This window comes from Astatotilapia calliptera, chromosome 7 (assembly GCF_900246225.1).
Source record: "Astatotilapia calliptera chromosome 7, fAstCal1.2, whole genome shotgun sequence".
Taxonomy (NCBI): domain Eukaryota; kingdom Metazoa; phylum Chordata; class Actinopteri; order Cichliformes; family Cichlidae; genus Astatotilapia; species Astatotilapia calliptera.
The window spans coordinates 28,138,622-28,154,164 of NC_039308.1; the positions used below are offsets into that span (position 1 = coordinate 28,138,622).

The window sequence follows — 15,543 nt, forward strand, 5'->3', positions numbered from 1 at the left end:
TGTGGCGCTCCATGAATATATTAAGCAGACCTGAACAGACATCATGCTGTCTTTCTGAGACAAGGTGAATAAATCCAGGATTTTTTCCCCCCTAACCTGGAGGTCTACAGGGCAGGGTGGCTGGATAAAAGTGGGCTACACAGCCTACTTGATTGTAACACAAGGGTCCCTACACAGAATTAAATACGCTCCATTGGAGATGAGTACGCGTCTTGTCCCCGCCCCCCGAAAAGGCACAGCATCCATCCTCATGGGCTCACACGCTGCGTGATCCACATCACAAACCGAGAGCGGACGCTTTGCCCAGCCGATGGAGTAGTAGTAGCGGTAGTAGCGTGGGTGCAGTTCACGGCTTCCCCCTTTCCCCCCCACCCACATTCTTCACCTTCTTCTTTAATGGAGTCACATTTTATGTGGAATATTTCTCCATCTCATCGCGGTAAGTGTTTGCGTTGCCCGCAGATGCTGTGGGGAAGAAATGAGAGGAAACGGGACTGTGCAGCTATTGTCTGTTGCTGGGGCAAGTTCGGACCTTAATCAAGTCAAAGCGCTGGAGTCCTCTTCAATGAAAAAGGCTTTCTGTGTGGGTTCAGTGAGAATGCGTGGAAAATAATGGCTTTAAAGCTCGCACAGAATCGATATCGGTATTTAGACACCTGTCTCTGCCAGCAGCAACAGTGACCTCCCTGTGGCGCTTTACGCTCACACAAATATGATTTTTATTTTGTTTTTGGCGATTATTTTCATCTGCTTCTGTATTGTGTATCCGTTAACAACAAGCGGAGGTTTGTGCAAATGTGTCGCCTCTGTTGCTGAGCAAAATTGTGTTTTCGGTCCAGCTAAAAAATAAAAAAATAAAAAATTGGCCCATCTCCCCGCCCCCCCCAAATCGGAGACTGCCTAGTCCACAGCCCTCCCAGACACGCACGGCGCAGTAGATGCCTTTCTGATGAATGACTGAAATCCCGTGGTTGGTAGAAGATGTGTGATGGTGTATAGGGGGTAACCGCGAAATCAGCGTGTGTGTGTGTCCGCAGGTATCGTTTCTCTCTTATTCTGAAATGGATGTATAGCCTCGGCCTCAGATTCAGAAAGAATTGTGTACAACAATACTTAGATTAACCTATTTTTCTAAAGTGATGACATAGTAAGAATGCAAACGTTTATGGGGTAAGGCGTGTTTAACCCTTATAAATTTGTAAGCGTTTATCTACTGTCCTTTTTAAAGCTTTTTTTTGTTTCATTGGGTCAAAATGCTCGAGGATTGTTTTTTAATATGAGGTGTGTAAAGTATTGTGATCAATTAATACAAAGTATTAAAAAATCTGGTGTCATTAACTATAAAATGATACATTTCCCAGCTCAGGAGCACAGTCGGTAAATAGTGCCCAGGTGCTTGGAAGTCATTTCTTTCCTCATATGCTGTTGAAGAAGTGCTGTTTGTGTGAGTCGTGCACATTAATTGCATTTGCTGTCTGCTTCCATTTCTAGTAATGGGCAAATATTGTCTTTACAGAAGTTGTATGCATGTTGCCATGTGTGTTAAATCTTCCACGTGTCTCTTGGCTGAACACTTGGAATAAGATGGGATAACGTGACCCGCCCAGTGAGGCAGATTTCTAGTTAGTATTTGTAGCTGGAACCTGTGAATTTCTCTGCCTTCCTCTTTGTGTGTGCGTGTCTGTATTTTACAGGTGTATTCATGCTCGTCCTTGTTGCATAGTGAGGATTTATATCATGCAGCAGACAGATGGCATGTGGCTGGGCATCAGGGGAGCATTTCTTTGGCTTTCAGCAGAATACAAGACTCCTCTTGGCACATGCAATTCCTTATTGGCACAAGTATGCATTTACATGAGTGTGTCGATATATCACACTACGTAGTACATGTAAACATCGCCTGCACTCAGGAAGGCTTGTGTAGGAGGTCTCACTCTACACAGCAAAGGCCATAGTTTTGGGTTTGTGTGTGTCTGTGTGTGTGTTTTGCCTTTCCATGAAATGTAGTAATATGACAGGCTGAGGTCACAATGACGTCATATGCCTGGCAATGACATACTGTAACTATACTTCATGACTACTGGGTCATGAAGTTGAAACCTCATTAGGGTGTGTGGTTGCTCCCATAAAAATGTGCAGTTAAGGTCACATTTCTTTACTGATATGATCATTTTAGTTTTAACAGCACAGTGACACTTTCTGTGGGCCTCTGCAGTTAACATATTCAGCATATACTAGCACCATTTACGTTAACGATTTGTCCCATTTTTCTTTAACATTGTTCTTAGATTTAAAGAAAAAAACAGCAGTGAGTATTACACCGAGCTATTTATAGACTTTGCCTTTTATATGGTTTACTCTTGGCTATATACATTGCAGGATGCACTGCAGTCCTCCTTGAACCTTATAATAAAAATGCACTTGTCAAGACTTTGCAATTATTTGCCACTTCATTAGGTACAGCTTTCCAGTACTTGCCTTAAGAGCTGCCTTAGTTCTTTGTGGACAGATTTCATGAGATGGTGGAAACATTCCTTTGAGATTTTGGTCTGTACTGATGTGATAGCATCACAGAGTTGCTGCAGATTTGTTTGCTGCACATCCATAATATGAATCTCCTGTTCCACCACATCTCAAAGGTGCTCCGTTGGATTGAGATCTTTCTTTTTTCTAGCTGTGAGGACAGGCACACAGTGTGGTCTTCTGCTCCCTATCTGCTGTGCATTCAGAGAGGCTCTTCTGCATCTGATAGGAAGGCAACGGGAAGTTGCCTTCCTATCAGCTCAAAGCAGACTGGGCATTCTCCTCTGAACACTGGCATCAACAAGAGAGAACTGTGGCTTACTGGCTATACATTTTCTCTTTTTTGGACCATGCTCTGTAAATAGAGATCATTGTGAGGGAAAATCCCTGTTCTGAGATTCTTAGACCAGCCGGTCTGGCAGGATCAGCCATGCTGTGTTTAAAGTCACTTAAATTGTCTTTCTTCCCCATTACGATGCAGATTTTCAGCAGGTCACCTTGCACATGTCTACATGACCAAATGCACTGAGTTGTTGCCATGCTATTGGTCGATATATTAGAGATGTTTGCTTTAACAAGTAGTTGAACAGGTGCACCTAACAAAGTAGTGATTGAGATATACTAGCAGGGAAGCACTGCATCCCTGCTTCTGCATGACCCAAGACTCTATAGCTAAAATGTGCTTGTCTTATCATCCTTAATCTCCAGATGAAATACTCAGAGATCTGCCTGGAGCAGAGTAAAGCATCTCGTGAGATTTATGAAAATTAAATTATGCTCTAGTGCATCATTTCGTCCTCACATAAGTAAGTGATAAATCAAAATAAAAATGTGAAATTCAATATACATCCTTACCCGTGAGCTGTCTCAGCAACACTGGATATCTAAGTTAACACTTTTGCCTCTTTTATTCCTTTTTATGAAGTCATGTAAATTCAGGCTGAACTTGAATAAAGTTGTATTTTTACTGCTCTTTGTGGAAACAAATACACTAAGCTCTAATACGGCACTTAATAAATATAGTGTCAGCGTGACAGGCTTCATGTGGTCCTAATGTGTTATAAATAGAAATAATTGCAAGGAAACTCCAGCAAATGACCTGTTTAAAAAAGAAATGCAGAAATAAAAATCAGTAATGCAGTGAAGCTGCTGAAACCGGTGACCTCTGAACTCATGTCTGATATCCAGCACCACTTTTACTCCCACACTAGAGACTCATTATTGATCACATGCAGTCACACACACACACATGTATACATGCAGGCTGCCTCACACACATACTCATCCTGAGCTTTGCTGTCTGCTCTTTGATTACCACTACATGTGGGGGCTGGTGTTATTAGTGCTGTGAGGGTATTTTCATTGGGCAGTATATCTGTCACTGTGATGTCTCTGGGGAATGAGTTGCCCCAAGGGTGAGATAAGGTCTGCTGCTGGAGTTGAGAGTGCTTTCCCATATCTAAGAAGACTGATATGTGCAGCTGATAAGGTTTTGAGCTGGACAAGGTGTGCATTTGTGAGAATTTCCACTTCCAGCACAGCCAGATCAAAAATGAGCTTGTCTTTAAACTTCTGGCTCCTTAGCACAGTGTTAGCGTGATTATCGAACTACATCGATGTGCAGCTTATTTTTCTGTTGCATTCACAGGCATCACATGTTGTCTCCCGGGCATCTCTCACCTCAGTCGTGTGGATCATGTCCTGCTGTGTGCTATGTGTAAGGAAGGAAAGCAGTGAAAAATATCTCGACCCCATTCTCCTTAAACTGTCGTTCATGCATGAAAGCAGCTTCAGTGAGGGATAGTTAGCAATAACGCTGGCAATACTACATGAATATTTCCCCTTGTTTTGCCACAAGCTAGACAGTTGTGCACCAGATAATGCGGTTAAATATATATTTGCAAGAGAGATTATTAAAAATTACCCAAAAAGTGAGAAGGTGAATATGAGCTAATAGAAAAATGCTTGATGATGCAGCATGGTACTTCACAATATTAAGAAGAAATCTGTGACTGTTACAAAAGGGCTCACTTAGATGAAACTACATCTGTAGCTAAGATGCATGTGTGTTAGTTCAAATGATTTAAACTTGAATGAAAAATGCATTTTAAATGGGCCTACATGACTCAGCAATACCTCATAAGTACAGATAATAAAAATTCGGAGGGAACAACTGCGTAATACCGGTGTTGCAAATAAACTGTAAGATTATAATTATACTAATGTTATTCCAGAATTGGAAGCATTCTAATTTATGTAAGTAAATATTTAGAGAAAAAATAGTTTAATAACATTATGACACGTTAATTAGGTGTTAAATGGAACAGGCAAAATGTTTAGTTAGACATTGGAGGGTCATTGTTTAGTCATTATATTTTGGATATAAAGTTATTTGAGTTTGTTGGGAGCCACAGTGTAGAAGTAGTTACAACAATTTCAGAGAGAGAGTTATTTGTTTGGAAAAGTCAATGTCAAACACTCTAAATAGAGAGATGCTACTAGAAATATTAGAGGAGAAAGGGAATGATGTGATCCTTTAAATGGACCTCCAGAGTTCATTGATGAATCAATAGCAGAGCTAGTTTGTTCGGCATTTTTGTAACCAGAACTGTCAGTATGAGGATGGTGACCTACTCAGTTAATTGATTTTAAGATATTGTTTATTACTTTTAATGCACTTCATGGCCTGGTTTCAAAATATATATTCTCAAATTGCTGTTTCCGTGCTAACCACAGTGCAGCCTGAGATCAGCCAGAAACCTGGTGACCCACCTCATGCTTAAAGACAAATCATCTGAGCGTTTGCTGTGTGGAATGACCTGCGTTAGGAATTGTGACTCACCTCATCTGTTTTTTTTTTTTTTTTTTTTTTTTTTTTTTAAATTACAGGGAGTGCAGAATTATTAGGCAAGTTGTATTTCTGAGGAATAATTTTATTATTGAACAACAACCATGTTCTCAATGAACCCAAAAAACTCATTAATATCAAAGCTGAATGTTTTTGGAAGTAGTTTTTAGTTTGTTTTTAGTTTTAGCTATTTTAGGGGGATATCTGTGTGTGCAGGTGACTATTACTGTGCATAATTATTAGGCAACTTAACAAAAAACAAATATATACCCATTTCAATTATTTATTTTTACCAGTGAAACCAATATAACATCTCCACATTCACAAATATACATTTCTGACATTCAAAAACAAAACAAAAACAAATCAGCGACCAATATAGCCACCTTTCTTTGCAAGGACACTCAAAAGCCTGCCATCCATGGATTCTGTCAGTGTTTTGATCTGTTCACCATCAACATTGCGTGCAGCAGCAACCACAGCCTCCCAGACACTGTTCAGAGAGGTGTACTGTTTTCCCTCCTTGTAAATCTCACATTTGATGATGGACCACAGGTTCTCAATGGGGTTCAGATCAGGTGAACAAGGTGGCCATGTCATTAGTTTTTCTTCTTTTATACCCTTTCTTACCAGCCACGCTGTGGAGTACTTGGACACGTGTGATGGAGCATTGTCCTGCATGAAAATCATGTTTTTCTTGAAGGATGCAGACTTCTTCCTGTACCACTGCTTGAAGAAGGTGTCTTCCAGAAACTGGCAGTAGGACTGGGAGTTGAGCTTGACTCCATCCTCAACCCGAAAAAGCCCCACAAGCTCATCTTTGATGATACCAGCCCAAACCAGTACTCCACCTCCACCTTGCTGGCGTCTGAGTGGGACTGGAGCTCTCTGCCCTTTACCAATCCAGCCACGGGCCCATCCATCTGGCCCATCAAGACTCACTCTCATTTCATCAGTCCATAAAACCTTAGAAAAACCAGTCTTGAGATATTTCTTGGCCCAGTCTTGACGTTTCAGCTTGTGTGTCTTGTTCAGTGGTGGTCGTCTTTCAGCCTTTCTTACCTTGGCCATGTCTCTGAGTATTGCACACCTTGTGCTTTTGGGCACTCCAGTGATGTTGCAGCTCTGAAATATGGCCAAACTGGTGGCAAGTGGCATCTTGGCAGCTGCACGCTTGACTTTTCTCAGTTCATGGGCAGTTATTTTGCGCCTTGGTTTTTCCACACGCTTCTTGCGACCCTGTTGACTATTTTGAATGAAACGCTTGATTGTTCGATGATCACGCTTCAGAAGCTTTGCAATTTTGAGACTGCTGCATCCCTCTGCAAGATATCTCACTATTTTTGACTTTTCTGAGCCTGTCAAGTCCTTCTTTTGACCCATTTTGCCAAAGGAAAGGACGTTGCCTAATAATTATGCACACCTGATATAGGGTGTTGATGTCATTAGACCACACCCCTTCTCATTACAGAGATGCACATCACCTAATATGCTTAATTGGTAGTAGGCTTTCGAGCCTATACAGCTTGGAGTAAGACAACATGCATGAAGAGGATGATGTGGACAAAATACTCATTTGCCTAATAATTCTGCACTCCCTGTAGTTTAGGTAAATTTCCTGTATCAATTTGCTCACTTTAGTTTAGATTTTGTGTTTGAAAATTTTTCATTGTAGCATCACAGTAAGTATGACAAAACAAGATTTTTTTGAAGGCAGTTGACAGTCGTGAAGACATCCTACGTATCAATAAACATTTCCATCAGAGCCTTAGGTTTATTTATTTCCAAAAGTAGTTTTAGTTAACTTGACACATGCTGTAACAGGGCACATTAAAAAGGCAGTTTTGAGTACTTAGGCAGGTGATTCTATGTCTGTTTTTTCTGTCTGTCTGCAGACAGATGTTGTATCATCACAAATACAAAAGATATAGATATGAAATTAAAGGCTGACTTTGAAAGTGAGTGTTGTCTGACCCATGCATACCAAATAAAGAGTGCCTAAAATACCCCCAAAGGTTCCAAATGTACTTTTTGATGTACTTTGTCTGCTATATAAATGTAAAACTGTATTTTTGAAGATTTTTTCCTAGTAACTGCTTTGATCCTTTGCTCATACCGAGGCTGCTGGCTTGTGGTTCACTCTGAGCACATGATGGCTTAAGCTTTAGCTGTTTTTGCGTTGGTAGTTTATTTGCAAACATTTTAGTGGTTCCCCCTACTCATTACCTTCCATGCTAATGAATGCATGTGGCTGTGAGTGTGGGCATGGCTGTTTGCCTGTGCTGCTGTGAGTATTTTGTACATGCATGAAACGGACTGGCTCATCATCGCCATAATGCTCATATGGCATTACGGCTCATAATACACAAGCCTGACTAGTCTCAGCCAAGAATGCTGGAAATTGGCTGACTCAGTTCTCTAGACGGTCAATCCGCACATCTCTGTGCATCTTATTTTGGTTTTTTATTGAATTCAAAATTATTGGTAGAAAGATTTTCACTAACACAGCCATATTTTAGGCCACTGGTGTACTTGAGCCCCAACCAAAATGGATAAACATTACCTGATGAATTTAAAGATCACTTTTAAAGTTTCAAACAGGAAAGAGTTTTTCCTCTTGATCTAAACAGTGCCTCATGATGCTGCAGTTTGTGGACTTTTGAACTGTTTTATCTTTTAGTGTTGATTGGGGGTTCGGAAAGTCCTCAGCAAAGGTCTGAATTATAAAGGATTAAACTGGATATTACTGAATATTTACCACCTACTCTAAAACCAGCTCTGCCTATTCACATGCTGTATCCTTATTTGATGCATGATCAAAGTTGATTGCAGATATCCAATGCTGTTTTAGCACTCATAATCTTTTTAGGGTATGTAGTTTTCAAACGAAATGATACAAGGATAATGAGAAGCCACTGTAGCATGATCGTGTTGAAATATTAAGAAATCTCTGAGGGGAAAGACTCCCTTATCTCCAGCTGGGTCTAGGGGACATTGCTGTGATGATTCTGGTGGCTGTTATGGAAAAATAGCTCAATACTCAGGGATGAAGAGCGTGTTTGATCTAAATATAGATGTAAATCTGGAGATGTTACAAGGAAGTGCGAGAAACACTTGCACAATGCCACTGAGCACATGGCTTTAGAAAACATGGAAACCTCGGGGGGAAATGCATTCCCCAAGTTATATGCAAATTACATTGAAGCATTTGCATTTGTTTGCTAACGAAATTAGACGATATTTACCGTATTTCCCGGACTACAAAGCGCACCGGAATATTAGCCGCACAAGCTAAAATCAGGGGAAAATCCTGTTTTGTACATACATTAGCCGCACCTGACCAAAAGCCGCAGGTGTTTCAATGTTGACTTATCATATGTAAGAGAATATGCACAAAGGGAATTGTCAGGAAAGAGATGGCTGTTTGGAGACACACCCCTTTTATTAATATTTTGAAAAACAAGTTATGGGTACATATTTGCACATGTAGTACATAACAGTAACCTATAGCACACCAGAACAATAGATTCGGCCTACCTTTTAGGCTCAGGTGCAGTGACACAGCTTTAACAAGAAGAAAAGTCAGTCATTCACCATCTTTCTCTTCTTCCTGCGCACTAAAACCACCAAAGTCCTCTTCTCCAGTGTCGGAACGAACAGGCTCAGGGTGGCTTCGTCATCCACTCTTCTTCTCTCCTTCGTTGTCACTTTCAAAACCAAAGAAATCCTCATTGTCAGTGTCAGAGTCGAACACCCTCAGAAGGGCCGTGGCGGTGTCCTCCTCTCCATCATGCAGCAGTCCAGCCCTTAGAAATCCGTTGGTGATCGTGGATGTTTTCACACTTTTCCACGCTGTCAGAATCCACCGGTGGAGTTGAGCATAACTTGCTTTTCGCAAGTTTATCGCCGCACATCATCCATGCCTCCCGCTGAATGCGTAGCGCTACTTTGAAGTTTGTTTTTCGCGCTACTTCGTACGGCACTACGTTGCCTGGCGGACGGACGTGTGACTAACATACCACTCTTGAACCCCGATCCTTCCGCCAGGCAACGTAGTGCCGTACAACAGCAGAACAAACAAAACAAATCCTCTTACGATATGACAAAAATCATGGACAATCCATAGAAAAGCCGCACCTGACTAAAAGCCGCAGGGTTCAAAGCTGGTGCAAAAAGTAGCGGCTTATAGCCCGACAATTACGGTACTCCATACAGTTCTGGTAATTTTAAATATATAAGGAACTCTGGTTTAGCCTCAAGTTAGTCAAATGTGATTATATTAAGAGGGAATCTCAAATTTAAAACTCAATATATTATCTTGGCATTTATTTAGATTGTTCTCATAATAAATAAGTAGGAGATAATTAAACCTTTAATTATAATTTTCATTTTTCTCCAGTGCAGAAATGAGAATTCAGACATGTGACATTGTCACATAATGGCTGCAGCAATGAACTAAAATGAGCTACAGGAACAAGTGCCACTTTGCTTAATGAGAAAAAAGACGTGGGGGTGACGCTCAGGTCAGCGGTTGAATAAATGTACAGAAATTTTTTTTAAAAACTTTAAAAAAACTGTTTCTTGAGTGTGTTGCCAGTTGGTAACATCTGAGGGAAACGAACTTAGTGTTTTCCCTGCTGCTTGTTCATGCTTAGCTTTGCTTCATCGCTTTCTTTAAAGTCTCTCTCTAGGGGAATCTTTTGAGTATTACATTACCAAAAAATGTTCCTGATCTTCTGGCATGCAGTTCTTTTTACATTTATGAATTAAAATGTGAGCTGATTATCTAATAGGAAGAGCTGCACATTTGACAAATTATTTTGTAATAGTTTTCATATTTTTTCATCTAATTGCACAAGTAAAATGTTTAGTTTCATTAATAAATTAATGAGGTTAAATAATTACAGTCAATTTTAATCAAGAGAATTTTATTACAATAATATCACAAACAATATGTATCTTTAACACCTGTGCATATGTTGTGCTATGCTATATGGAACACTAAAAATAACTTTCCATATGTGCAAGTGGTAAGCGTGATATTGGAGGCCTGGGGAACTGTGGCTGATAGCAAGAGGAGGAAGACAAGCTAACACCCAGAAGAGGTAGCAAAAGTTCCCTCTTCCCAAATGACCCACCTACAACACGTTTATCTTCTTTTTGGTCCTCTGTGTGCCCTCCTTCATGTCTCTTTCTATTTATCAGTCTCCTGTCCTGTTCACGCTATCTGCTCTGAGTCAGTGCCCTGTTTGACGTTTTGGTTTGGGGGGAGACGGGAGAGGGAAGATGATGACATTATTTTAGGTTAACACTCTTACATGTGTATGTGGGAAAAAATGTGTAATGACAAGACTCCATTAGTGTGAAGAGGTTGGTTCAATAGAAGATTGTGGATCTTCCATCCAGGAATGATCTTTGGACTTTGAAAAATATTTATTGATTTGTCATTTAATCCTTGAGCAGCAGAGTATTAAATAATGTACCCTACTATCTGAAAAAAGGGATAGATTTCCCAGGAAGCACTTTTAAAGAAGCTACAAGGGAAGATTGAAAACTGACTATTTATAGCCACAAAGATGCTCTGTTGGCAGGAGTGTTAGCCATGGGACATCTCTGTTTCTTTGGCTGCACACTGTTTTGGAGTCAGAAGAAGAGGCGAAAGAAGAAAAAGCAAAATGAGCTCTGCATCAACCATTTTCTGTGGTGATCATTTCGGGAAAAACATTTTGTTGAAAAAAGCTATTCGTAGTTTGTGCTGTGAATCATAACCGTGAGCCTCATTGGGCCATTATTCTGAAGTCCTGTTATTAAGTCACATCGGTGTAGGGTGGAGGCGGACTAAATGCTCAGTTGGCATGTCACCATCCAAAACATGTTTTCCATTTTTATGCAAAACTGCTAAATATGAAAACATTTAGACGATTTGAACGGGGGCACTCGTAGTCATGAGCCTAAAGAGAACTGTCACCCATATCTGGAGCTTCCTGTTTCCCAAGCTCTGTGCCAAGTTTAGCTGGCTGGCCTGCAGCATTACTAAAACGCATTACGTACTCTGTGTGTTGCATAAGAATGTGAAGTCACTGTAAAGGATAGACTTCCCCCCCCCATTGGTTCATGGATTCTTTATTTTAAGGCTGAAGTTGAGCATTTTGGCTGTTAATTATTTTGCTTTTTAAAAACCAGATGTAATATGTAAGGAGGGACTTCAATGCATGGAGCTGATTGGTGTCACTCAAAGAAATGCTTGCGATTCCACTAGAGGTGCCACAGTGCATCCCAGAGGGCAATAAGACAGATACAAGATTGGCATAGAAAATCCAATAGGTGTTAAAAATAAAATTCCCCATGCACGCAAAAAGCTCCAATACTGGAATGCTACTACAATGTGTGAACGACACTCACCCAGTGTATTCCCAGGGTAAAGCCATGTTAACTAATGATTTAGATCATTAGCTTATCAGCAAAGTTTTTATTGAGGTCATAAATAATTTGAGACGTAGATGAATATTTTTAAACTTCTGCATGCAAATACACAGTTGGACTTTCAACCAAAGGAAGTCTCTGGACCCAGTGAGCATCAGTTCTCTGGATCAAAATTGCTTGTTGATGCAAGAGGTCAAAGGAAAATGGCCAGACTGGTCGAGCTGGTAAAGGAAAACAACAGCAACTGAGAAGAACGACTTTGAAAACAGAAGCAGCATACCGGGTGCCACTCCTGTCAGCCAAGAACTGGAAACTGAAGCTGTAATTCACCAAAACTGGACAATTTGGGTGATTTTGGCTGTAAGGTCAGAATTTGGCATAAACATCATGAAAGCATGGATGCATCGTGCCTCGTATCAAAGGTTCAGGCTGGTGCTGATGGTGTAATGCTGCGGGCATTTTTTTTCTTGGCACATTTGGGTAGCAAGTGACCATCTTTCAAACATCACAGTCTATATTATGTTATGATCCGTCTAGGCGTGGCCAGACTATAACACAAGGGTGATCCATCCCGTCCAACCCCAAGCAGCACATCACGCAATTAATACTTTTTGACAGTGATTTATTTACAATGAGTGAATTTAGAAACAAAGGAAGGGAGCGAATTATAACTTCGGCCAAAACAACAAACAAAAGGGAGCCTATCTCAGGGATAAATCAAGCTTACCTATTGAAAAGAATTAAACCAAACGACAATGACTTACCTCCCTAACTAACAAAAACAGGAGAAAACTGTAATCAAACAAAAAGGCGGTCCACCCCTACATACTCCTGCATTAAACAAACATTACTAAACAGTGAACATACAGTCTGCCGGTTGGGATGGGCCGAGGGTGAATGACTGGCCGTCCATGGCGGTGTCTTCTTATATGCTGCGGTCATTATATGCGGTCATTAGCCAATCGGTGCGATCCGTCCCCCTGGATGCACCAGTCACGGAGAGGCACCTGCACACTCAGATTTACATATTAGATAAAATTACGACAACAGTTGTGGCAATGAGCATTGTTCCTGACCTCACCATAACACAAATGAAACATAAACTCTGGGGCAGACTCCAAGCCTTCTCATATTGGTTGCTGCTGCACTAGATGAGCTATAGTGGCAGTTAAAGCAGTTCTGAAGGCAAAAGGGGATCTGACCCACTAATGAAGTAGCTGGTGTTAATTATTTTTTTTGTTAGCAATTTAGACTGGATGAATGGACCACTAGTATTCTGTTGCCCTGGTATTATATTTCTTTGGCAGTATATTTCCTTGTGCTGGTATTTCTGAACATCATGTACTGAAGCAGCCAGGGTGCCATAAAAATTATGGGGTTTTTTTTTTTTTTTTTTTTTTTAGACTTCAGTAACAGATGTGTTCAAGTAGAGTAGAAAGAGGTTACAGCAACAACAGGCCAGCAGTGATAACGGGAGGTAATATTTCATTTTTCCATGCCCAGCCACTCGCTCTATCACAAACTCTGTCATTGTGACATTCAGACAGTCATCACACTCCAGCAGAACAACTCAGCTGGAGACCAGGAGATGGTCAATCAGGTACAATATTTCTGTGCTCAATATTTCACAGTCAGCTCTTGCTGTCTGTGAGAGAAAAGCAGTCACATCCAGACAAAGTCATCACAGCTGAGTGGCTGAGAGGAGGAGATGCTGATGAATCGTGACGAGGCCTGTAGGCAGCTCGTTTGATGATCTACCCTCTGGTGAGACGATCAGATCACCTTTCATCTGACTCACTGTTATTAAGTGTCTTTTGGTATTGGAAGAAAAGTGTTCCTTTGTTGAAATTCTCTTCAGACTCTGGGTTTTTAGGCACCAGAACAAGAGAAATCATGTTGACTTTACCATGACTAGGTGCAGTTCAGGCTGTCGTAGTGTCTGAGCAACAAATGAATGTGGTGTCAATTGTTTGGATGCTGAGTGCAGCCCCCTTCAATTTTCTGATTTCAATCATCTGTCAAAGAGCCCCCTAGTAAAGATTGTGGTTCAACCGCTGCATTTTTTCCCCATCCATGTCTGGAGTATTATCCACGGAGTAAGTAAAGGTGTAGGCAGAACAGTCTCAAGCCTTTCACTAATAGATACTTCACAGATTCAGTTTTGGAAACACTCAATTTTCCTACTTTACAGAGGGTCACTAGTTTAAAGCTTTTTGGAGTAAATTACTGTTATGATCCCTAAATTTAAGGTTCAAAGCAACCCAACATTTGAGATACCACAACACTGCTGCCATTCAACAGAAATTGCAGTTGGAAACAAAAGGAAACGGGAGTTCCAGCTAAAACAAACAAAAGACAGAGAAAACCCTGAACCAACCACACAATGGATCATCAGATTCCGGCTTCTCTCCTAAACTAGTTTTGGAAAACTAATAGAAACCCAAACTAAAAACAGTAGATCCAGTAACTCCCACTCAACCTATACTTTAACCAGATTTATGATGAAATGAACTGCCAGGATGCTTGGATGGGAAACACAAACCCAAAACATCTCCTTCATATTTTGTTACTGGTCTGACAAAAATCGAATCACTTCCTTATTTACATGTGTACATGTAAAAGGATCCTACTGTTTACTAGATTGTCTGGAGGTTGGCACTGTACTTGCCACGTCTTCCGTTTGACTTTGATTCCCTGTCTGCTACATGAGGCCATATTAAGGCTGGGTTATATAGCCTAAAATCCATATCGCAGTATAACTTAAAGCATGCGCGGTAACGATATATATATCGCAATATATTCTTTTCTTCCTTATTTTTGCACTATAAGGCGCACTTAGAATCCTTTAATTTTCTCAAAAATTGACAGTGCGCCTTATAATCTGGTGCGCCTTAATGTATGAATTCTGGTTGTGCTTATTCACCTCGAACCGATTTTATGTGGTACACGGCGCTCAAAAATCTGTCAAAAATGTTTTAGTACGACTTTGGTAAGCTACAAAGCTGCACCGCTTAATGGATTGTCGGAGCATTACCGCTACCGTAGTCAGGAGCCTCGCAGAGTAATCTGGGTCCGCTTCAGGTCCCATGTCAAACGAACACTGAGCGTTAAAAACTGTCTAAATTTGTTCATCTTTAATAAAATGGTCAGTGTCGCTGCTTTACCAGGTGTAACAATTAAGTTTAATATCCAGGCAAACATGAAAACCGAGCAGAATTAGAAGTTAGCTGGAAGTTAGCTTGCTAGTTTCCACCTAAACATGATATGCCATGTTCTGACAGAGAGGTTTCTAGAAAAAAATAAAACGTACAGCTCTGCTATCACTTCCAACATAAACGAAGACAGGAAACTAAACAGCAATGACTTTTGTAGGGTTACTGAAGTTGGACTAGCTGGTATATGATGATGTGCTACGTGATCACTAGCGAGACAGCTATGTTAGCATAACATAAACAGTGAAGCTGGTGGATGAACGCTAACTTTTTTCCACTTGATAAAAGTTAACGTGAGGGTCAAATGTAATCGCATGGCAGGATGCTGTAAACGGACCAAACTTCAGTCAGGATAACAACTGAGATAATCCATCCACAATACGAGGTTAGTCATTAATATACTGCAACAACATGGGAATAGAGCAGCTGCGAGAGAATTCAACATTAATGAATCAATGTTACGGAAGTGGAGGAAGCGCAGTTTTTGGCTCATATTCCAAAACGTGCTTCGTCTCTTCGCTACTGTCACCCAATTTG

The 15,543-nt window shown here is 40.6% G+C and overlaps 1 protein-coding gene across 8 annotated transcripts in view; it reads left to right on the forward strand.

The window, feature by feature from the left end:
* The window catches only part of plppr1 (phospholipid phosphatase related 1), a 131,946-nt gene that overhangs the window by 68,999 nt on the left and 47,404 nt on the right, over positions 1-15,543 (forward strand). For 3 of the 8 annotated variants that reach the window (XM_026174207.1, XM_026174208.1, XM_026174201.1), the window contains exon 1: positions 210-439. The exons of 4 other annotated variants lie outside the window; for them this stretch is intronic. The gene's annotated coding sequence lies outside the window, so the exon portion shown is untranslated. Of the gene's footprint in view, positions 1-209; positions 440-637; positions 1,038-15,543 lie in introns of those variants that run through there. One more of the 8 variants, XM_026174203.1, reaches the window with a different exon arrangement.